The 23,186-nt window shown below is 44.2% G+C and overlaps 1 non-coding gene across 1 annotated transcript; it reads left to right on the top strand.

The window, feature by feature from the left end:
- Positions 1 to 12,925: 12,925 nt before the first annotated feature.
- Trnat-ugu (transfer RNA threonine (anticodon UGU)) lies at positions 12,926 to 12,999 on the top strand. Its single transcript has one exon. It is a non-coding gene; the product is annotated as a tRNA-Thr (tRNA).
- Positions 13,000 to 23,186: the final 10,187 nt, after the last annotated feature.

Here is a 23,186-nt window from a genome sequence, read left to right as displayed (position 1 = left end):
TTTGAGTCTTCACAGCAGACTCTTGAGGAAGCTACCACGGTCACTGTTTTACAGAAGGGAAACTGAAGCCCCAAGAGCCGAAGGCATTTCCTCACGCTTACAAAGCTACTCCACAGTGAGACAGGTGCTCCATCCGGCACCAAATTATTACTCTTAGCTCCCGTGCTATACAATGCAGGCGACAGTGAGCAGGGGACATGTAACGAGCACAAAATTATGCTCAGCCTCTCCCGAGCACCTGACATCTCAAGCCTCATTTCAACATTTACAGCAGCCCATAAGATAGGAGCCCTTTATTGTTGTTGCTGTTGTTTACAGAAGAAAACCATGAGACTTGATTGACTCCACAACTTGTCCAAGGTTACACAGTGATTCAAGTGATCGACTTTGGATGTAACACTGTGCAGTCTGATTTGCAAGCTCCGCTCTTTGCCATTGATTTAAACTTCAAGAATCCATCTGCCTCTCGCTGACCCAGCAGCACACAAAACCAGGATTTTTACAGTCAATCCCATCAGTTTGGAAAGTTCAGTGTTGTATTTTAACCACTTAAGGCCCTTCCACGGGAGCAATGTGTTGGCATCTCGTGGATCACCCACGATTTGGACCCTTGGAGCAGTTTCGCCTCTCCCCTATTTAAGCTTGGTTTGAAATATTTATTATGCACCCCCAGCAACTTCCCAGGCAAAGGTGATGCTCCATATGTAAATCAAAGGATGATAAACTCTGGCCCCCACCTCGACATCAAACTTTGTCCAAAGCTTTGCCAAAACGGATAGATTTGCAACTCGGCATTTATTTTGCTCCTCTTTTATATTCCATTAGGCTCCCAGCCCTGTCATTAGGGAGGGCCACACTGCCAGAACAATGCTGGCTATTCTACATTGAGCCTCTGCATGGTAAGAGGCTTGAGGATTTTCTAACACTGGACCTCCTTCAGCCTGAACATTCTAATCTCTTCTAGGCTTCCTGTCCCCAGATTTAGCATTGCCTCACCCATTTGAGACCTGCCCTTTTGAAAAGACCCACTAAAGCGTTTCTAATGTCCACCTCCATTTCCTTCAGTGAATTTAGATGTAAGTTTCCTGGAGTCTTATCAGAATGAAGGATCTTAGCCATTTCTGACGTAATCTACCCCCTTCTCAAATCCTCCTCATCCATCCCTTGTACTTTGGTTCCAGATTAAGAAAATATCAGTTCATCTATACAAATGAATGCAGGTGCTCCAAGGCCTTCACAATTTCTTTGTCCTTGTCTTTTGTATGACACATCATCTTTTGGCATGTGAAGGAGAAATTATTTTTTACATCCTTAATCTTTGTTTATTGTTAATTGCTTTTGTTCCTTTGGATGTTTTGAAATGACCTTTTTTATATCTTTCTATATGCTTTGTCTTTTGGAAGCAGGACCTGGACCAACTCAGTTAGCTCTGAGTTTTGATTTCTTGTCTGTCTGGTGGTTGGACCATGGTCAGTATCTTTTCACTATAAAGGACCGGGTAGTATATTAGGTTTGTGGGCCACGGGTCTCCATGGAACTGCTCTCTGCAGCCACTATACAGGGAAGGCAGCCATAGAAAATGATTGACAAGTGAGTTTGGCTATGTTCCAGTACAACTGTATTCATGGACACTGAAATTTAAATTCCATGTGATTTTCACCTTATATGAAATACATATTTCCAATTATTTAAAAATGTAAAAGCTATTCCTAGCTTGCCGGATATACAAAATCAGTCAGTGGAACAGATCTGGGCCTGGACTAGATGATCTAAATTTTCTCCTTTTTCAATGTCTCAGAAGTAGATAGGGGTCTTCTAAGCCCAGCAAGAGCCATTGCCCTGTTTACCAAAGAAAGGAACAGTGACCCATAAAGGCAAGGTGACACATTCACCTTCACAGAGATGGCATGTGAGCAGAAGCTGAATTCAGGGCAAGAGTGTGGCTATAGTGTGACTCCATGACTGCTCCTACCTCCGGCATGAGCTGGTGCCATTTATTAGCAGGATGGAGTTATAAGTTGCAAAGTGATTCTATTGACAGAAAATGGTATTTTGTGTCTTTGGATTTAAATAAAAACATGGCAGGAGCACTTTATTAGAATGAATGCTTCCATAAAACATGACAATTTGTGTTGAATATGCTTTTTAAATTATTGTTGTTATGATTAAGGTCAAATTAGACAACAGCTCAAATCAATTCAGGGCAATTTGCAGATGACTAACATTTGCGACATTTGAACTAAAAAAACATAAATAAACGAAATTATCTTTAAATAAGTGAAATTTTTCTTGGATGACTTGTACTAAGTATTAATAGACAAACAATCACCTTGATTGAAGAGCAAAGAAGATACACAGGGGAAAAGACAGTCTCTTCAATAAATGGTACTAGGGCCAGACCCAGTGGTGCAGGCCTGCAATCCCAGCAACTTGGGAGGCTGAGGCAGGAGGATCACAAGTTTGAGGACAACCTCAGCAACTTCCTATCTCAAAATAAAAAAAATAATAATAAAAACCAGACTGGGGACATAGCTCAGTAATAAAACATGTCTGCATCCAATCTCCAGTACCAAAAATCAATCAATCAATCAATAAGTAGCATTGGTGTTTCCACATGCAAAAAAATGAAAATAGATTCATATCTCTCACCATATTAAAAAAATCAACTCAAAACGGATTAGAGGGGCTGAGGAGATAGCTCAGTCGGTAGAGTGCTTGCCTTATAAGCACAAGGCCCTGGGTTCAATCCCCAGCATCCAAAAAAAAAAAAAAAAAAAGGATTAGAGACTTAAATGCAAGATCCCAAACTATAAAACTAAAAGAAAATACAGGAGAAGTACTTCCTGACATTGGAATGGGCAAGGATATTTTTTGAATAAGAACCTAAAAATGCAGTAACAAGAGCAAAAATAGACCAAAGGGACTGCATCAAGCTAGAAGTCTCCTGCACAACAAACGAAGCCATCAAAAGAATGAAGAGACGATCTATGGAATGAGAGAAACTATTTGAAAACTCTGCATCTGACAAGGGGTTAATACTCAGAATAGATATGGAATTCAACTCAACAACAAACAAAGCTCCCTAATAATCCAATTAAAATGGGCAAAATGACCTGAAAAGACATGGCTTAAAAGAAGACAAACCAATGGCCAATGGGTATATGAAAAAATGCTCATCATCCCCAATTATCAGAGAAATGCAAATCAAAACCACAATCTCACCTGAGCCCAATTAGAATGGCTATTATCAAAAAGACAAAAAATAGTAAATGTTAGCATGGTTGTGGAGAAATGGGAACACTTGTATACTATTGGTGGTAAATTACTACACTCATGGAAAATGCTATGGAGGTTCCTTAAAAAACTAACAGTAGCTGTGTGTGGTGGTGCACACCTGTAATCTCAGAGGCTCAGGAGGCTGAGGCAGGAGGATCTTGAGTTCAAAATCAGCCTCAGCATAAGCGAGGCACTAAGCAACTCAGTGAGACCCTGTCCCTAAATAAAGTACAAAATAGAGCTGGGGATGTGACTCAGTGGTGAAGTGCCCAAGTTCAATCCCTGGTAAACACCACCCAACAACAACAACAACAACAACAAAAAAAACCTAACAGAATTAGCATATGATCCAGAAATCTCACTACTGGGTATATACCCAAAGAAAATGAAACCAGTATATCAAAAAGACATCTACACTGTCATGTTTATTGCACAATTATTCACAATAGCCAAGATATGGAATCAATAAATGTCCATCAATGGATGAATGGATAAAGAAAATGTAATATATATACACAATGGAATACTATTCAGTCGTGAAAAAGAATGAAATTCGGTCATTTGTGGCAACATGATGAGCCTGTAGGACATTATGTTAAGTTAAATAAGCCAGGTGCAGAAAGACAAACCCTGCATGCATGTTCTCACTCATTTGTGGAATCTAGAAAAATTGATCTCATGAAAAAAGAAAGTAGAATGGTAGTTACAGATATTTGGGAAGGTAGGGATAATAATAATAATAATAATGTATATATATTATATATATATATCATATATAAGATTGAGTCCACCAAAGTTCAGGAGGCTTAAACTACGAGGGGTCTATTTTAACCTCTATTGGTTACAATTCAAATGGGTTGACTAGACAATAAGAAAGATCACTGCAAAAAAATAAAATAAAACATTACTTTTCTTTTCCCCTTTTGTATTTTACAAATGGATACAGTGTTTTGGAAAGGGTGTGTGTGTGTGTGTGTTGTGTGTGTGTGTTGCAGTGGGGACTGGGCAGCTGCTTTAAAAATTCAGTGTTCTTCCTTCCATTTTTGGTGAGCAGGAAGATGGAAGCAGAGTCTGGGGATGAGAAGGAATTTTATAAAAACAGCCCATTAAAAGGAGTTTCAGGATGGTGGGGAAGGAGGAGGAAGTGCCCCAGAAAGAGAAGACTGCTCCAGCAATTTTCATCTGGGGCTTGGCTTATTCTCCCTGGATCTCCACACTGTTTCTGCACTTCCTCAACTTCCTTGGGAGGCCCTGTACTAGCACCCAACTCTGGCCAGCACTGTCTAGGGACAAGGAGGAAGAGTCGTACAAAGCGAGGGACGGGCTACCACGCTGAGCTTTTTCAGACAGGCTGCATCCTCCTGGTCATACTGCTGGAAACTGCAGACTCGCTCACCTACCTTCGCTCTCCCTGAGGCTCTGCACTCACACCTGGAAGGGAGAGAGATTGGACGTTCTAGCAGCAACCCCAAATGGTGCATGCTAAGGTCTCTACCTAGACAAAGCCAATCCACCACCAGTCAGGCCTGTGTGATTCAGGAATTCAGCCAGACACACTAAGAGCCAAGGGACTGAGATCCACCCTTCGTGTGGAAACCCAAACGTGCGCGTTTCTAAAGTATTTCCCCTTCTTCAGGACTTTTTTTTTTTTTTTAAATCTGTTTAGTTGTAGATGACACAATACTTTTATTTGTTTATTTTTATGTGGTGCTGAGGTTCGAACCTAGCGCTTCCTGAGTGCTAGGCGGAGGGCTACAGCCCCAGCCCCTTCAGGGACGTTTTGGGAACTTAACTCCTCACCACACATGGATCCCAGCTTATCCATCGCAGAGTTGGAAAAAAAAAAAAAAAAAAAAAAAAGGCTTAGCTTTCTTTAGAGGAAACAGAGGCCCTGGGACTTGACTAGTCATTTCTGGTGGGATGGCTGCTTCCTGTTCCCGTGGCTATACCTGAAAGAAGAGTCTGGGCATCCCACGTGCATCGGTGCAAAACCCCTGGACCTCTTGCGCTCCTCTCTGCTGGCTCCATTCCCGGACATATTTAACGTCTACCCTTTCAGTGCTATCTTTCTTTTCCTACCCATTTCTAGATCTTTAGACTTGATTCACGTTTGTTAATTTATTTATTATTTATTCTTGTCGTCCATATCCAGGGTGGTCATGCCCAAGTGCCATACTGAGGATACATGAGAGGGAGAATAGATAAAGGCGGTTCTCTGCTTTGGGGATTTACAGTTCACCGAGGAAGACGATGGTCAAGAAATAACCATCTGCCTACTTCCCTCCTTAGGATGTGGTGAGTGCTGTGTGGGACACGAGTTCACTCAACGTTCCTAGGGAACCTACTAATACCAGGCTGAGGACACAGTGTCCAGCACAAGGACAGTCCCCTTCTGCTATTCCTCTTTTCATGGAAACAGACCATTAACCAAATAGTCACATTCATGAATGGTACAATCACACTCTGAGGGTATAACAGGAGGGCTTAACAAAGCCCAAAAGTCAAGGGTGGTCTCTGGAACCGGTACTGAAGCAGATACCTGGAAGGTACACAAGAGTCAGGGAGGCCCAGGGAACTCTGGTGCCTCTGCCACATACACACCAGCAGGGTTACAGGGTGCCCTTCCATGGATGTGGTTTCTGCTCCTGCCTTTTATCTTTATTTGGTCTTGCCAGGAAACCACACAGACTACTCCAAACCCCCATCGCTCACCCAGAACTATACCAAGGCATCGGCCTACCTGGTCAGCATCCCTGATCCCTGATTGCATATTTCACACAGAGAACATTCAACTGCTTTGGCTTTGCTGACCTCTTACCACAGGGTCCAAACATAATAGTCACTCATTAAATTGCAACATTTAATATCAAGTACTTTATTTCAATTTCTTTGGTAATTACCTCTGATTCTTAGTGGGTAGGTGGTCTCTTCCATTATTCTCATAGTCCCTTGATCTCTGGGGAAAACTTAGTGCTAACACACTTCTAACTGCCTGATAACTACCCACAAACACAATGCCAATACTGAACTTCTATTTTTGTCTCTTTTTACTTTGAGAAACCCAAACCCCGTAGCAGGCCACCCTTGCTTGGCCTCTCCTTATTCAGGGCAGGAGGAATGTGCAGGGCTTGATTGACTTGCTCAGGACAATAGGACAAGCAGGCGCAGGGAAGCATGGCTGCTCATTCAGGGACACAGCTTGGGTGACAAGTCCACCTCCCCGTCACCATTGTCACCATTTACTCTTTTCAGTTCTTGCTCACCAGGCGTGGCTGGGCTCAGTGACTTCAGGAAGGCTCTGAGCCACAGGAACGCAGAGTTCTTGTCCTGTTTTCCCAGTGGGTCTCTGAGCAAGCCAGTCAAGCACCTGTTGGGACTCTGTGAAGAAAGAGCCCCAGGACAACCCTCCAGCTGACCTCTCTGGAGGTCAGAGGGAGTCCTCATTAAGAAAATTTGGGGAACATTTAGCAAAAATGAATTTCAGGGTTAGTGCTCAACTTGGTTCACACTAAAGCCCTTGGTGCTTTCAGGAGTGATGTTGAGGAAGGTCAGGTGCTGCAGACGGCAGGCACTGGGGGCCAGGGAACAGCAGAGTCTGGCCCAGGCGTCAGCCGCACACTCATCTAGAGGACACGGACTGCCTTTTCTGGCACTTGGCTGCCATTACATGCAGTATTCCTGCCATGGGAACTGGCTGCAAGACCTGACTGCTCAAGCGGCCACCAGTTCTTGTCTTGGGCTGTTTTGAAGGACCACAATTCATTTCCCTGGTCAGGAGGTGGGCGTCCCTTTGATCCAAACAACCACTTCCTCTGATGACTTTCTCCTGCCCTAATTCTTGAATAGATGTTTCCTTTTTCAGGATAAGATGCATGATGATTTGAAGGTTCCTGGAAACCATTAACCTACTTAGGTCTAAGCTTTACAAAGGGATTTTTTAATTGCCTACACAATATAGTCCCCATTTTAAAGAATAAAATAGAGAAAACCAGGGGAAAATACCTTAAACATGGCTGCTATAGGTTAAGTATCCCTTATGAGAAATGCATAGAGAAGAAATATTTCAGATTTTAGATTTTGAAATACTTGCATAGATATACTGTCAGATTTCTGTTACTATAACAAAATGATTGAGGCAACAAATTAAAAAGAGAAAAGGTTTATAAGGGTTCACTGTTTTAGAGCCTTCAGTTAATGATCAGTTGACTCTATTGATTTTGGGCCTATGGTGGGGCAGCACAATGTGGCAAGGAGCATGTGGTAGAGCAAAGTTGCTCACCTCGTGGCATCTGGGAAGTGAAAGAGGGAGAGAGGAGGGGAAGAGACCAGAGTCTTACAGTCCCCCTCCAAGGAATGGACCAAATGACCTAACTTCCCTACTGTGCCCCACTTAAAGCTTTTCACTACCTTCCATTAACACCACAGGCTGGGGATCAAGCCTCCAATTCATGTGCCTTTGGGGGAACACTTATCCCAACCATAGCAACTGGCATTCCAGGTTTCAGATTTTCAGATTAGAGATGCTCAACCTGTATTACCATTTTGATGTGTTTTTCTCTCTTTTTTCCCAAATTCATTTTTTTTTTTAACAAGGCCATCATAAATAGGCATTAAATTCAGGGCCCTACTTTGCTTTATGTTTCTATCTACTCTTCATCATAATAACTGTAATAACTTTGAATGCTTAGATACCATTCATTGAAAGAACAGATCCTGTTTATCCTAATTGTTCCTTAGATTTTACATTGTCTTGCTTCCAGTCCTTTCACTGTTTGGGATGGAGCTAGAAGGATCATTTCTGTACAAGATCCATGGAATGATTCTAGGGAAGGGCCTGAGTCATGGGGCAGGGTGGCCCTTTCTGTTAAAGTTGGCTGACATCAAGAGCGTCTTCTGGGGTGTCCACCTGAGACTAATTTCAACTCGGTCAGGCCGTATTCCAAATTGTAGGTAATTTACATTGCAAAAATCAGTGCCTCGTTAGAGACAAATTTAGCAAAGTGGGACTTCTGTAGTAAAGACAAATATTTGGTGGCATATAAGAGATCTACAGGCAGGTCTCAGGAAAGGCCTGGACTTGTAAAGTCACCAAAAACTTACCTCATTTCTCATTGCTACACATATTTACTTCAGGTCTCTCCATCTTCTGAGTACATGATAGGTGGAAAGTAGCCACTCCTTAGAGGGAACGTTCCAAAATCAACATTCAAGAGGCATTCCTGAGGGCTGGGGCTGTAGCTCTGTGGGAGAGCATGTGCTTAGCATGTGTGAGGTCCTGAGTTCCAACCCTAGCACAGAAGGAGGAAGAGGAGGAGAAGAGGAGGAAGAGGAGGAGAAGGGGAGGAGGAAGACCTCTGTCTTAATCTCTACTGAAAATTCCAAGGACAAAGAATCTTGTTAGGCTCAGTGGCACACACCTGTAATCTCAATGACTCAGGAGGCTGAGACAGGAGGATCACAAATTAGAGGCCAACCTAGTAAACTTAGTGAGACCCTGTCTCAAAATAAAAAATAAAAAGGACTGAGAGTGTAGCTCAGTGCAGTTAAAGAACCCCTGGATTCAATCAATCCCAGTACCTTTTAAAAAATAATCTGATGGCTCCATTTGGTCTGGAATCTCCTCCTTCACTCAGCAGAGGCAGGGAGGCACACGGCCTCGTGCCCACTGGAGACCTGCTCTATTACTCACATGGCTCATGTTTCCCTGCCCCCAGCCAAGGCCAGCACCCCCAGCTGTGCCCTGGACCTGTTCCCTCTTGCCTTCTCACGACACAAGCAACTGTTCCCTCCCTCTCTGACATCTCAGTTTCTCCCATCACTCATGTCATTTTGTCACCAAGCAAACATGTTCTACTATCTTTTAACATAAATATTAGATCTCCCTTGGCCCCTGTCTCTCTCCACTTAATACCCAATCTCTGTTCCTCTTGACTGATAAAAATCTTAGAAAATTATTGATATGGTCTCCATTTCCTCGTCTTCCACTCTCTTCTCAGTCCCTCCAATGGGATTCGCCTCCTTCCAGTTCCACTAAAATTGCTCTGGTTAAGATCAACGATGACCTGGTCTTGCCCTCTCTGTCTCCCCTCTAACCGCTATTTCGGAACTAATCCATACAGTTGGCCGCTTCTTTCGTGAAACGTTCTCTCGAGGCTACCCTAGCTAATAGATGTCCTGGTGTGGTGCCCAGACTCCTCCTGTGGGACCAAAGAACTGCTTGCTCCAGTAGCCAGGAACATTGGTGACTGACTGATGGCCCCGGGCTCAGTCCCCCTCTGGAAATCTCTCTAGGGTGAAGGAAGCTGGCTTGACCCAACTTATGCCCCTTGCCCATGGCTAGCTTGCATTCAGGACTGGCTGGTGTGGTTGGTGGCAGAGTCCAGTAGCCCACCTCGATCTGGACCAACCCTGAAGGACCACCAGAGTGCGTTGGCTTCCTGTGAGATGGTCTGTGGCTCTGTTGCAATGACATGACCGTTCCCTTGCCCTCTCCACCCTATCCTGCCCCCTCATTTCCTGGCAGGTGCTATTTCTAAGACCTCCCCAAATCTCTGACTCAGCATTCGTTTCTAAGGGGCCTGACCGAAGCTACCAAAGTCTGGGTTTTCTTCTTTCTGTCTGTCACCTGAATTTCTCACAAGTTTGTTCAACTTTTCTGTTTTGTTTTGGTCACAACAATTTTAAAATACTTCTCTTAAAACTTTTTATTTAGACTTTATATTTCAGAGCAGTTCTAAGTTGAGAGTAAAATTGAGCAGAAGGTACAGAGAAATCCCATATGCCTCTGCTCTGCACATGCACAGCCTCCTCATTACAACATCTCCCACCAGAGCCATGCATTTGTTAGCCATGGACACATCTTTACCACTTAAAGTCCTCGGTTTACACTAGCACTCACTCTGGGTGCTGTATGCTCTGCGGGTTTGGATGGATGTATGTTACAGAATCATGGACTTGTGTTGCTGCTGTAAGAATTCTCTGTCCTTCTCTGCATTCTCTGCCAAACTTCTGGCAACCACCGATCTTTTCACTTCCTCCAGAGTTCTGCCTTTTCCTAAAAGGAATGGTGGAGTATGTAGCCTTTTCAGATTGGCTACTTTTTCTTAGTAATATGCATTTAAGCTTCCTCCATGTCTTTCCATGAAAATATTTCTTTTTTCTCTTCCCCTCGCTGCTTCTGTTCTCCACCTTCTTTTCTTTGTATGATCTGACTGTTACACAGACGCGAAATAGAAAACTAATAAGACAATGGTCCCATCTAATAGTTTTCTTTAGAAATAACTACACTACCCAGTGGCGGTGTTTAAGTGCTCTTGCTAAGGAAGCAAGAAATTGCTGGATGGATTTTATCCACTGGGTCAGATGATGTAAATCCAGCAGGAACTGATACTGTATTCTTCCATAGTTAATTAAGTACATGCATTGAACCCATGGGTGCAAACCTGAAAACTTGATTTGAAAATCAGACCAGTGATGATAAAATTATATACTTTGTTGCTATTTTGTTGTGTGTATATTTCATTCTTTACTTTAATTCATTCTTTCCTTTAATTCACTCTTTCCTTTAATTCACTCTTTCCTCTAATTCACTCTTTTAAGGACCCCACTTCTGGCAATAACAAACCCCTTTCTGTGATAATGACATCAGTCCACTCATGAGAACAGAGTCCTTGTGACCTAATCACCTCTTAAAGGCCCCACCTGCCAACATTTGCCTGCGGGATTAAGTTTCCAGCAGATGAACGCTGGGGACACATTCAAATCATAGTAGATGCATATTCCACTAGGATTGCTGTGAATTCTATATTGGAATTTTTTATAAAACAGCTAGCAAGAGCCTGGCACTCGATGGGTATGAGTTCAGGAAAGCCAGGCATTGTGCACACCTGGAAACCCAGGACTTGGGAGGCTAAGGCAGGAGGATTGTAAGTGTGAGGCCAGCCTGGGCAACTAGCAAGACCCTGCCAAGAAGAATAAGGAGAAGAGGAAGAGTGGGGGGATAAATACACATCTGACTGGGTCGGCTGAGTCCTGCTGCTCAGATAGGCTCCCTGGCTATAATTCCTCACTTTTCCCCTTTCTGTTCTGTCTGAAGGCAAAATGGACCCATATGAATTAGGTGACGAATTTCTCAGGTCACAGGATGAGGATGAAAGTTACAGGGTAAAGAGTGAGGCGATCAGAAGCTCTGGCATCTTCCTGGCCCTGCCTTTGTGACCTGGCTTTCTGTCATCTCCTCTGCATCCCTCCTTCCCGCAGCTAGCACAGGGTTCTCTCAGGATTAAAGCTATCCCTCAAGCCCCTCCAATCCACAGGCACCACCTGACTCCTGGACTCCCTGGAGGGGTGATCTGTTGCCTGCTTGGACTGGATGACCAGTCACATCCCTGGTCTGTACTGAGCCTCGGCTTAAAGGACCTGGTCTCAGCCCACTGCTTAGTGTCTGTGGTCCAATGCCCTGGTCAGAAAAGTACACCCTGTGTCACAGAAAAACATCTGTTCAAAACGGTTCAGTAGACAAGGATCGATGGTCAACAAAGTACCAGGGATTATAAGAACCTATAAACGTGAGATACTATATGCATCTAGACATAAATGGGGACACACAAGTCAAGTGCACTTTCCCTGACCATCCTTGAATGGGTTAGAAATTTGGGAAAGAGAACTTCTTGAGTTTGGCCTCTTTTCTCTTGAAAGTGCCCACCCTGTGGCCCCGGCTCTCTCTGCTGAGAAAGAGCTCTCATATGTCCCCTGGCTGCCTGTTCCTTTGGGAATTTGGAAATGAGGACATCAGCCACTTTCCGACATACTTGAATTCAGTTCTTGGTGACAGGTTTTCCTTTCTGATTTGCCGTGTCTCCTGTAGTCTAAACACAGGATAACAATAGTCCTAAGACGTCCTGCTTTGAACTACTTGTGCAAAGAGGGCAATAATCAAAACAGTTCCTGTCCTATTTCAGGAGAGACAACTTCCCTCCTTCTCACCTCCTTCCCTGTCCCATCAGCTCTGTCCTCGCCAGATCCCATAGGAAGGCTCCCTCCTAGTGGTTGTCTTAGCTTCATCAGCTCCTGCAGCTCCTTTCCCATCAAGCTCTCTCTTAGGAGTATGACCCTCTTTCCCCCTCAGAGCATAGTGGCTGCCCTTTGGCTCCCAAAGATCTTCTTGCCAACACCCAACTCCCCTTGTCAGAGGGTACCCTGTATTTAGTCTTAAGGAGCAAGTGACTTGACTTTTTAAAAAATTCCATCCTCGAGGCTGGGTAGCTCAGTGGTAGAGCTCTTCCCTAGCATGTTGAAGACCCTGGATTCAGATCCCCAGCACCACAAAGAGTTAAAATAAATAAGCTGGTGTGTGCCTGTAATCCCAGCTCCTTTGGAGTCCGAGGTAGGGTGAGTTTAATTTCAAGGTCAGCCTGGGCAATTTAGCCACACTCCATCTGAAAATAAAAATCGAAACTGTCTGGGGTTGTGACTGAGTGGTGGTAGAGCCCTGGGGAGCCCTGGGTTCAACCCCCAGGCAAGTAAAAATAAGTAAATAAACTCTTAGAGACAGGTGTGGATATGGATGCAGGGAGATAAGAAGTCTATTTTATCTAGCAATTGTCAGAGCACATAGAAAAGGTGAACCCAAGAAAGGGCCCCACAGGGCTGGGGATGTAGCTCAGTTGGTAGAGTGCTTGCCTTGTAAGCACAAGGCCCTGGGTTCAATCCCCAGCACCCCAAAAATAAAAAGGCCCCACATGTATTCAATGAATCTATAAGAGAAACATGAAGAAATCCATTGTATGTTGGCTTTTGGTGATAAAAACGAACCAACATGGAGAAGAGGACATGCTTGCCTTTAGCGTTCGTCTTCACCTTCCTGCATCCCTTCCTCACTGGCTATGGAGCTCCCACTTGGCTCTGTCCTGCGGGCCTGGAGCTGGTCCCATAAGATCATTCTCACTATGGAGACAGAGAACCCCAAACTCTTGGTGGTGCTTGACACAGAGGAATGAATCACTAATGGAGAATTTAAAAGAGACTGTTTATCTTTTGGAGTCAAATATGGAGCAGGGAGATGGATTGAATGGATCCAGTCTTAGCTATTGCACACTGACTAATGCTATCTTGCACATGTCATGCTGGCCCAGAGGCCGGGAACCACTTGGACACTTGTGGAATTGCTCTACAGTGCCAAATCATGAGGGAGAAACTTTCTGAATTCTCACTGATTTTCTTGTTATTTCCCCAATCTTCAGACACTTGGGTGACTGGATAAAGGCCAGTTTCCCTGTGCTAGAGACACAAATACAGTTGAGTCTCCTTTCCACCCTGGGGGACCTCACAGTCCAGGAGCGAGCACACATACTGTTCATCTCCTGAGGAGCTCCTGCAGGAATAGCTCACTACAGGAGCACCAAGGAAGAACAGGAAGGTAACCAGATGGAGAAGGGCTGTAGGAGGGTCTTCTCCAGGCCATCTTGGGCCCGATTCAGGGAGTTTTAGGTCCAGACCACCTGACCTCCAGGTGGGGTAGGGAGTGGGATAGGGCAGAGACCCAGCTGACCCTTCATTGCCTGGGGTGAGAGGACCATTTTCTTAGAAATGTCACCTACCCTTCTACAAGTCCCTCCCATTTTAGTTCATGATTCCATAGGTGTCCTGACCCTGAAGTTCTGCTGGGATTCTTCTAGAAGCCACCTAACCCTGTCCTCAACACCTGACTAAGATAGAGTTCTCTAGGGAGACACCAGGCATTTTTTTCCCAAGAGTATTCTATGTGAAGCCCCAGCAACGACTGAAATTTGCTGACACTAACAGGCTGTCAACTCCAGTTCTCTGCAAACCACAAACTAGAAGATGGATGATTCCATTTCACCTCCCTCCTCTGTTGACCTCCACTTCTGGTCAAAATGCAAGATTCTGCAGCTATGGAGACTGTTATCCTTAGAATGTTCCATGTTTTCTTTCAAATTCTTCCTGTTAGTACTGACCTTCCTCCAAATTTGTTTCCATGTGTACCCTGAACCTTTTCTTTATTGAGATCAAACTCTTCTGCATCTTCCTCCTTGTTGGCACAAAACTTTTCTCCTTTCTTGATTAAAATCTAAAACCTGGCACTTTCCCAAGAGCCTCCTTATTTACTGTCCTTTTAAGGGGACATCCCTCCTTTCTCCCATTTGTTGCCTCAGATCCTTACTTCACTCTCTCATGCAAAAATCTTTACTTCTTTGAGATTCATGGACTCATGTCATTTGACCAACAACGAAATCCATTGCTGTTCAACTATAGATTGTTCACTCACTTTCCTTGGGTCATTGAGATCTTGTCTTCCGGCTCACACTTCTCCTTTCCCCCTAAACCCTGCCATCATCACAGAGACCATAAATGACTTTGTGGACAACCCATTCAACATCCTAGTCTCAAGGTGTCTGATGCTCTCTGTTCCAGCAACCTTACCTATGCAGCTTGCCTATCCGCCTATGTTCCTTCCTTCCTTCCTTCCTTCCTTCCTTCCTTCCTTCCTTCCTTCCTTCCTTCCTTCCTTCTTCCTTCCTCCCTTCCTCCATTTCTTCCCATAAACATTTATTGAAGATCTCTGCCAAGCACTGTGATCCACACCCATCACTCCAGTAGAAGGAGTCAAAGATGTTACTAAATATGCTCAGTTGGTAGTAATTTCTGGAGGTGATTTTTCATCTCATGCACAGATATCTGAAGAGCCCCAGTCCCTCTTTGCTCTCCATCCTATACTCACTTCCTGGTGATCTCATCCAATCTTAAAGTTTTAAAACTCACCTTTATACTGATACCTACCAAATTTGCATCTCCCATCTTGTACCTGTCCCCTAAATTCCAGTCTCATATGTCCAGTGATGACTTGTTATACCATTTTAAATGTCTCCAAATACACTCCTCATTCCCAAGTTTCCCTATTCCTACCCTGTACTGTAGCCTCTTCCTTCTTCAGACTCCATCTCAGTAGAATGGCAACTCCATCCTTCCAGTTTCTCAAGAGAAATCCCTGGGGCCATGCTTGACTCCTCCCCTTCTCTCACATCTACTTTCAGTTTATCTGCATATCATTTAGGTTCCACCTCCAAAATAAATGCTGAACTGACCAAGTCTTTCCATAGACGTACTCCTACCACCTCTTCCAGGCCACCATCACCCCTCAACTGGGTTTTTGCAGAAGCCTCCTAACTGGTCTCCTGGCTTCCATGCTTGCTCTTCTCCTATCTAATCTTGACACAGCTGTCAGAGGGATCCTGTTACAACCTTCATCAGATCCTGCTACCCCTTTGCTACAAATGCTCCAATGCCCTCCAATCTCCAAGTAAAAGCCAAAGTGTCTCAGTGGCCTTTAGGTCATGACTGACCCACTCCAACCTTGCTGACCTACTTCCTGTCACTCCCTCCTCTTCCTCCTCCTCACTGGCCTCCTGGCTGTTTCTTAAAGGCACCAAACACATTCCGGGCTCAGATCCTTTGCTCTTGCTCTTCCCTTGGGGTAGGAAAATCTTCCCTCAGAAATTTCCCTGCCTCCTCCCTCACTTCCTGCAGACCTCTGCTCCAGTTCTGCCTTAGTGGTAAGGCCTTGCCTCGTCAACACCTGACGTAAGTTGACAACGATCTCGCTCCTGCCTCCTGTTCTACTGCCCCCTTACACTTACCACTGCCTGCTGCATGTATTTATGGTTTAGCTTTGGTGTTCTCATCCAGGAGGAGCCTGGCTTGATAAAGTCAGAGACTTTGTCTACTTGACTTACTGCTGTACCTCCAGGGCCACGAGTTCCTGATGTGCAATGAGGTATGGTGGTGATCTAGATCTAGGATTCTAGTTGTTGAGCCTTCCTACCCACTGACTCCTTTAAATGAAACAAAAGAGTGGAAGAGGTGGGAAGAGTCGGGGGTCTGGAGACACATTCACTGTCTCCCCTCCCCAAGGAAGTCCCCAACATGCCTTGGCTGATCCCACAGGCATCTGAAGAGCACAATTCAAAGACCAGTGACCCAGGAGATAATGTCAAGCTTGTGACTGTTTATGGGGTTAGAGGATGTTTTGTCCTGTGTCTCTTTGGACACATACATGGGTTCTTTTAAGATGTTCTCTAATTTAAATACCTCTATCTCTTAAGAAAGTCACTCTCCTTCTAAGAAGATAGAATTTGCTTCGCAGGGATCCACTTTTTGATGCAGTTTTCTGGAACACTGTATGGTTAAAAGCAATGACTTCTTTGGACGCTTCTAAGTGGCAGGTGAAGAATAAGAAACTAAGATGTTCGTTTTCCAACACTTTTGCAAAGTGGCTGTCTTGTGCTGGGTGCCTGCGGTGACTGGAGGTTCCACTGAGAACCAGACAGGGAGAATCCCTGACCTATGGAGTTGACGTTTCAGAGGGCCATGCAGATAGAAGACACTCCATAAGTAGAGGAATTATTTATTTTGGGGTAGTGTTGCATGCTATAAATAAGATTAAATGAAGACCCTGTCATGGAGAATGACCAGGGATGTGTGAAATAACTGTAGATTTGGTCACTGTTCAATTGTCCTGAGAATCAAATGAATTTCCCTGTCTCAAGACTACACTGTAAAATTTAGTGTTCAGAATGATTATCCAGAGGAGCTGAAATATTAAATTTTTATATTTATATTTCCTCATTTCAAAGGAGAGAAAATAGAAAGGAAAAAGGAAAGAAGCAGGAAGAGAAGGATAAGACTATGTTCTAGAAAACTTTGCTACGAGATACACACAATCCAATTAACCTAAGCACAACATGCCCAATGAATTTCTGCCCATCAGGAACTCACGGCACTAATTAAAGCTACATCTTGCTGCTTTGGCTATTTAGATAGGAAATCTAGAAACTAGTACTTACAATTACTTTATTTTTTCCTGATTTAAAAATCACCTTTCTTCAGAGAAAATTCTGGACTGTTTTTAATAACTAAGTGTCTTGCATTCTAGTCTATCTCATTCCATAATTTACTTCCTTTTGGATTTATGAATGATATCTTCATCATCTGTGGTCTTCGTGTAACCAGGAAGAAATATGTCTTCAAATATTACACATTTGGGGGAGCTGGGATGTCGTTCAGCTACCATACAGCAGCACATGGTTCAATCCTCAGGACATAGAAAAAATTTACCAAAATTTTGCCAAAATCGCCATATATTATTAGATCAAAGTGACCCAATTTAATTCAAATTGATTCACATCGTTCCTGATGTTGAAAAGGGTTCTGTGTTTATGCTGGCCATACCAACAGCTTTGGTTTTCTTGGATTGACTAAAGAGGCAGTTGTGTCCTTCAGAGTGAATCCAGTTACACTCATTGTGACAGAGACAGGCCCCACATCACTTGGACACTACCTGCTTCCCATTCATAAACATGACTTTTAAACTCAGAGATAAAGAACATGTGCCCAAGCATGGAGGGGACTTGAGATTTTTCCCAAACAAATTTCTGTCATATTGAAGTTCATGGAGAAAAACCAATGACTTGGTCAGAGTAGAAGCACTCTAGAATGTTCCTGATTGAGATGCCATTATTTGAGATAGATGTGAAATCAGAACTGTGTGATCAGTAGGATCTGAAGTTTTAACATGTAAGATGGAGATGCCCAGCACTTGGAGATGCCCAAGTGCTGGGCTGGCACATCTTCTCCTCCACCATCGCACAAATAGTTAATGATGGTCATTAACTTCCCGGTGCACTCGAGGTGCTGGTTGTAATATTCCTTAGTTCATGCAGTAGCTCTGACACATGCATACCATTGTTACACACATTGTTCAGATGTAGAAATTGAGGTGCAATTGGACGATTTGAGCATCATACACACCATAGGTGTAAGTGAGGATTCCAACTGAGGTAGGTAGGTCCGGAAACTGCACTCAGAAACATCATGCATGAAGAAATCTGTTTTCATCTCATTGGCATTATTTATTAATTTTGTTAAAAGTGAAAAGACTGTTTACATTGTTAAAACCCAGAACTCCCTTCCCAAACCAGGTTTGGAGACCACCCACTGAGAACAATCAGAACTTCTCTACCTAGTGTGGCCCTACTTTATCAAGAGTAAACTGTAATCTCCTTGGAAAGCCTAAACCTTTACTGTAGGGAAGGGGCTTAGAGTACTCCACTAAGCTTAGACACCTGGAATAATAACAACAATGAGGGAACAATGGTACTATTTTATTTTTATTGAGTGCTTGCTATGTGCTAGGCATTAAGGCATTGTACTAAATAAGTTACATAGATTATTTCAATTTATCCTTTTTCAAACTTTGTGAGATTGGTGCTGTTGTTTTTCTGAACACTAAGATGAGGAAACTAGATTTAAGTCATTTGTCTTGCTCAAGGACATTCAAGACAGGGTCCTGAGGGACACATATTTGAACTTTCTTCTATCTGATTGCAGAGCTAGAGTCCTTAACCATTAAATTCCAAGGTCAAACTGAGCCAAGTGTCACGGGTAGTTGGAATCAGGTTCAATACCTGAGTCAGAAATATCAGGACCTGGTAAAAAGAAGGTGGAGTAAGGGTACCGCAGTTTTTGCATTCATGGCTCCTTTGGTTCATTCTCTTATTCAACACATGTTTCTTGTATGCTCACTGTTTGTTCAGCTAAGCTAGTTCCATTCATGAGCTCTTTAATTCGTTCAGCAAACATTTACTGAGTGCTTCATTCTAAGGACAAAAGATAAGTAAGTCCCTGTCTCCAGAAGCTCCAGTCTGGCAAAGAGGTTGTGTTGACAACTCTGGAAAAAAATAATCAATAACCCAAACACACAAACAAACAAACCTCCACCAACCCCAGGGCTTCGTTGCTGGCCTGCTCCCTTCCCATCTGCAGAGCCTGTGTGGGACTGAGAGCTCACCTACGCCTGTGGGGGTGAGGGGAAACTGGCTTCATATCTGTTGTTGATGGACCCTGACAAATAGTGCTGATCTGCAGAAGGCTGCACGTCTCCATTCACTGGTGGGTTTGAGGTATTCAAAAGGCAGACTTGGATCTCAGTTAGAAGAGGGAATGAAGACCAGAAGTCTATACCCGAGGACTTAACAGGAATCGGGGTTAAGTGGTGGAGAGAAGAAGGGCAGGCACTGATGGACTTCGGAGTGAGACAAGCCCCATGACAGAGAAGAAAGTAAACAAGGCTCTCTGGAGAGACACAGCTGAAGGCAGGAAAAGGTTGATAGAAATTTAGGACACCGCTATTTAAAACACTGTTTTAAAGGAAGGGACTATGGAATAAAGTTGACCAAATTATGCTGTAGACATACATGAATATACCACAGTGAACTTCACCTTGATGTATATCTCTAAAGCACCAACTGAAAAAACTATCAATAAGTGGAGGAAGATCAGCAGAGGAAGGGGAGATGGAAAGAGGAAGCCCTGAGAATTGAAATGGAGCAAATGATACTCCATGCCTGTGCGATTATGTCAAATCAAACCCTGATATCATGTATAACTGTTACATTAATAAAAACACTTTTTAAAAAAATTCTAAGATGTAATCATTGAAAACTTACAAAAACACACCTAGATGGTTTTAAGTGCTGGACTGTGTCATGCTGGACTGCAGTCTAACTGTCTCCTCACCCCCACCCCCACCCCCACCCCCGAAGTCTTTACTAAGAAGTCTGACACTCGGGTGTTTTTTGGAGGAGGGAGAGAGAAGAGCCACTTTGAGGACCCAGGAAGCAACAGGAAAGCTGGATGCAGACTGACTATGGGACCTGTAGTTGCTAAATGGTCTCAGAAACCTCGAGGAAGGAGCTGCATATGCCAGGCAGCCACAGATGCAGGTGTGCTGGGGGCCTGGAGTCAGGTCAGTGGGGAGGGTGGAGCGCTCCCTGGGGTAACTCTGCAGACTTTGCACTCAAGCAGGAAGGCAATCTGAGTTGTAAATTTGGAATTTGGTTCAGTAACTATTTATGAAGCATCAAGTATATGCCCAGCACAGTCACAGCTAAGTGCAAAACACAAGCACAGAAACAGACCAATTCAGTAGAATACAATAAGTGCTAAAAAGAAATGAGCAGAGTGCTATAGGATACAAAAAGGGCAAGGGAGACTTCCACCAGCAGAAGGCCTACTGGAATGAGACCCTGCCTGGGCAAGGCCTTGCAGCACAGGGAAGAAGAATCCAGAAGTGAAAGGGTGCATGAGCGTTGGGCACAGGAGAGGAGCGAAGATGCTTGGGGAGGAACAGCAAGGTCTGTGGGAGGAGCCCCAGGGCTCTGCCAGACTCATGCACAGCCGGACTAGGGAGAGATGCAAGGAGGGGTAGGTCAGAGAGGTACGGGTGCATCCTGGGCACATGGGCTATCCATCCATCAGTCCCAGGTTCCTAAACTGTGTTCCATGATGAAATTTTCACAGACCAAGCTGAACTGAGAAAATATGGACATCTGTCTAATTTAGAAGACTTTCCCCCTAAAATTATATTAATTTTTTAACAGTATGGTTGTAATGACTTTTCTTTTATGAAAATATAGTGATCATTAAATGGTCATTGTTGGTTCCAAATGCATTATTTGGCAAAATAAAAAATTGGCAGATAGCCAGGTACAGTGGCACATGCCTGTAATCCCAGTGGTTTGGGAGGCTGAGGTAGAAGGATCGAGAGTTCAAAGCCTGCCTTAACAAAAGCAAGGTGCTAAGCAACTCAGTGAGATGTCTCTAAATAAAATACAAAATAGGACTGGGGAAGTGGCTCAGTGGTCGAGTGCCCCTGAGTTCAATCCCTGGTACCAAAAAAAAAAAAAAAAAAAAAAAAAAAAAAAACATTGGCAGACAGCTCTACATAACTTCCCAGTAATAGTTTATTTTACCACTTATTTTTTACTTTGCTTCATTTACCTGTCCTTTAAACTGCCCTATGAGATCCAGATGGCTGGGAACTGGGGTTGGGGGGATGGAGAAGCTCAGCAAGGGAGTGAGTGACACAGATGAGCATTCAGAATGTAAACTGGTGACCTCAGGGAGGGAGTAAGCAGGCTGGAGTCACAGGCTGGTGTGGTATCAGCCAGGATAGGGACAGCAGGGACAGGGACAGATGGAAAGGGCAAGTACAAGAAATATTGGGGCTGTAAAAGTTCCAGGAGCTGCAGAGCCTGTCTTGTTCCCCTCTGGATTCCAGGCTTTAAGCCAGTGCCTGGCCTGGCCTGGCCGGTGGCAATGTGTGCTTGTTGGTGAGTGGACAAGTTTGGGATTGATTAGACAGGGAAGTGAAGGGTGGGGGCAGCTTAGTGTGATTCCTGTCTTGTTCCACTAGATGGATAGTGATGCCCCCAGCTGATGTGGAAGACAATAGGGAGAGGCTGGATTGGAAGAGAGGACAACTTCTGCTTTGGAGGTACCAGGTTTGGGGACTCATGGGATATTCAGGACAGCAAAGAAGCCCTTGGTGGACCTAAAGTTCTGGGGAGAGGTCCTGGCTGGAGCTGAACTCTGGAATTTCCCTTGACACCCCTGGAATGTAGCCAGCTGCAGAAGGAGGAGGGAGTGCTACCATATGCTGTTTAAAGGGCTCTTTTACATGACTACTATCTGGCACACCAAATTTTATTAAATATTCCAGAACACATCGGTACAAGAAACAGCTGCCATACTTTCGCTAAAAGGCTAGGGCTGTCCTTCCCTCCCAAATTCAGATCCTGAAGGCTAACTCAGTTTCTTCTTCCAGGTTGATGTGATGTTTATTCTATTTTAGTTTTATTGCAAGAACTAGAGGCAGAAAAATAGATGAATGAATAAGCATGTAGCATGAGGATGGAGGACGCTTTTTTTTTGAGTTCTTGATATTTGCCAGGCACTGTGCCAACATTTGCCTGCTCCTCTGCTACAACCAAAGACCTACCTCTGCCCATTTCCCCTGAGCCCAGAGTGATCATGGTCTCAGACCTGACCTGCCCTGAGGAGCCAGGCCAGCTGGAGCTGGTCTCAGTGAAGTCACCAGCTGGTCCTTAGCACACATGAAGACTGGGGAGTGTGGGAATCGACTCTGTTGTTATAAACTTTGAGTTTTGGGGGGATTCATTATACACTGTTATGTGGCAATAGCTCATTGATACAACCAGTAAGGTGCCAAGAGGCATTTGGGAGCGTTGGTCCCCTCTTTCTCAAAACAATCTGAGAGAAAAACAATGAGTGTGCTATGCAAATGGAGCATTTAAAAAAAAAAAAAAAAAACCTTTAGCAATGACCTTCCTATCGAATGAGCCACCTTCAGTTCCCACAGGAATTCTGGAGCTACCGCTGTGAGTACAGCTTCTGCCTGGGAAAGCGAGCACTCTGTGTGGGCCCCGCCACCTCCAGGGGCTCAGGTGACTCTGTTCATTCTAGTCTTTGGCTTATGGTAGCTCTGACCTCCAGGGTTAAAGTTGGAAACTGGCATTTCCAAGGTTCCTTGAGGACTGGAACTCTCTGGGGGCGTAGACCAAGGTCTCACATGGAGTCTGTCAGCCACTAGCTCTGTGTGAAGAACCACAAGGTGGATGTGGGTTATGGATACCCCAGAACAGGATGGGGCATGGAGGGAGGAGAAAGGTGATTCTGGAGGAGGCATTTCATCTGAAGGGACTGTCACTTTCTGCCAGAGTGGATATGCTGCTAACTTCCCTCTCTCAAGGCTGTCCCTGGCTCTGGGTAAGATTTTTCCAGTCTACTACCAGGAGTGTTGGGGATTATCTACTTCTTTCTCTTAAGTGTCCTTTCTGTTCTTGCCGCCAATCTGCTCTCTCCAGTATGCATTGCATATAGGAGGCTCAAGATGTCAACTAAATCTGTCTCTTTACTCTGGCTATCTTCTCTCCTTTTCTCTCCTCTTTCTCCTTCTCTGTTTCCTCCTCCCACTCCTCTTCTCTTTTCCCTCCTCTTCTTTTTCTCTTTCACTTTCTCCTATCTCTCCCCCT

The sequence above is a fragment of the Sciurus carolinensis genome, chromosome 1, assembly GCF_902686445.1.
Source record: "Sciurus carolinensis chromosome 1, mSciCar1.2, whole genome shotgun sequence".
In the NCBI taxonomy this organism is placed as follows: Eukaryota; Metazoa; Chordata; class Mammalia; order Rodentia; family Sciuridae; genus Sciurus; species Sciurus carolinensis.
The sequence above is the reverse complement of the archived record's forward strand: the minus strand, read 5'-3'. Positions and strand labels throughout refer to the sequence as shown.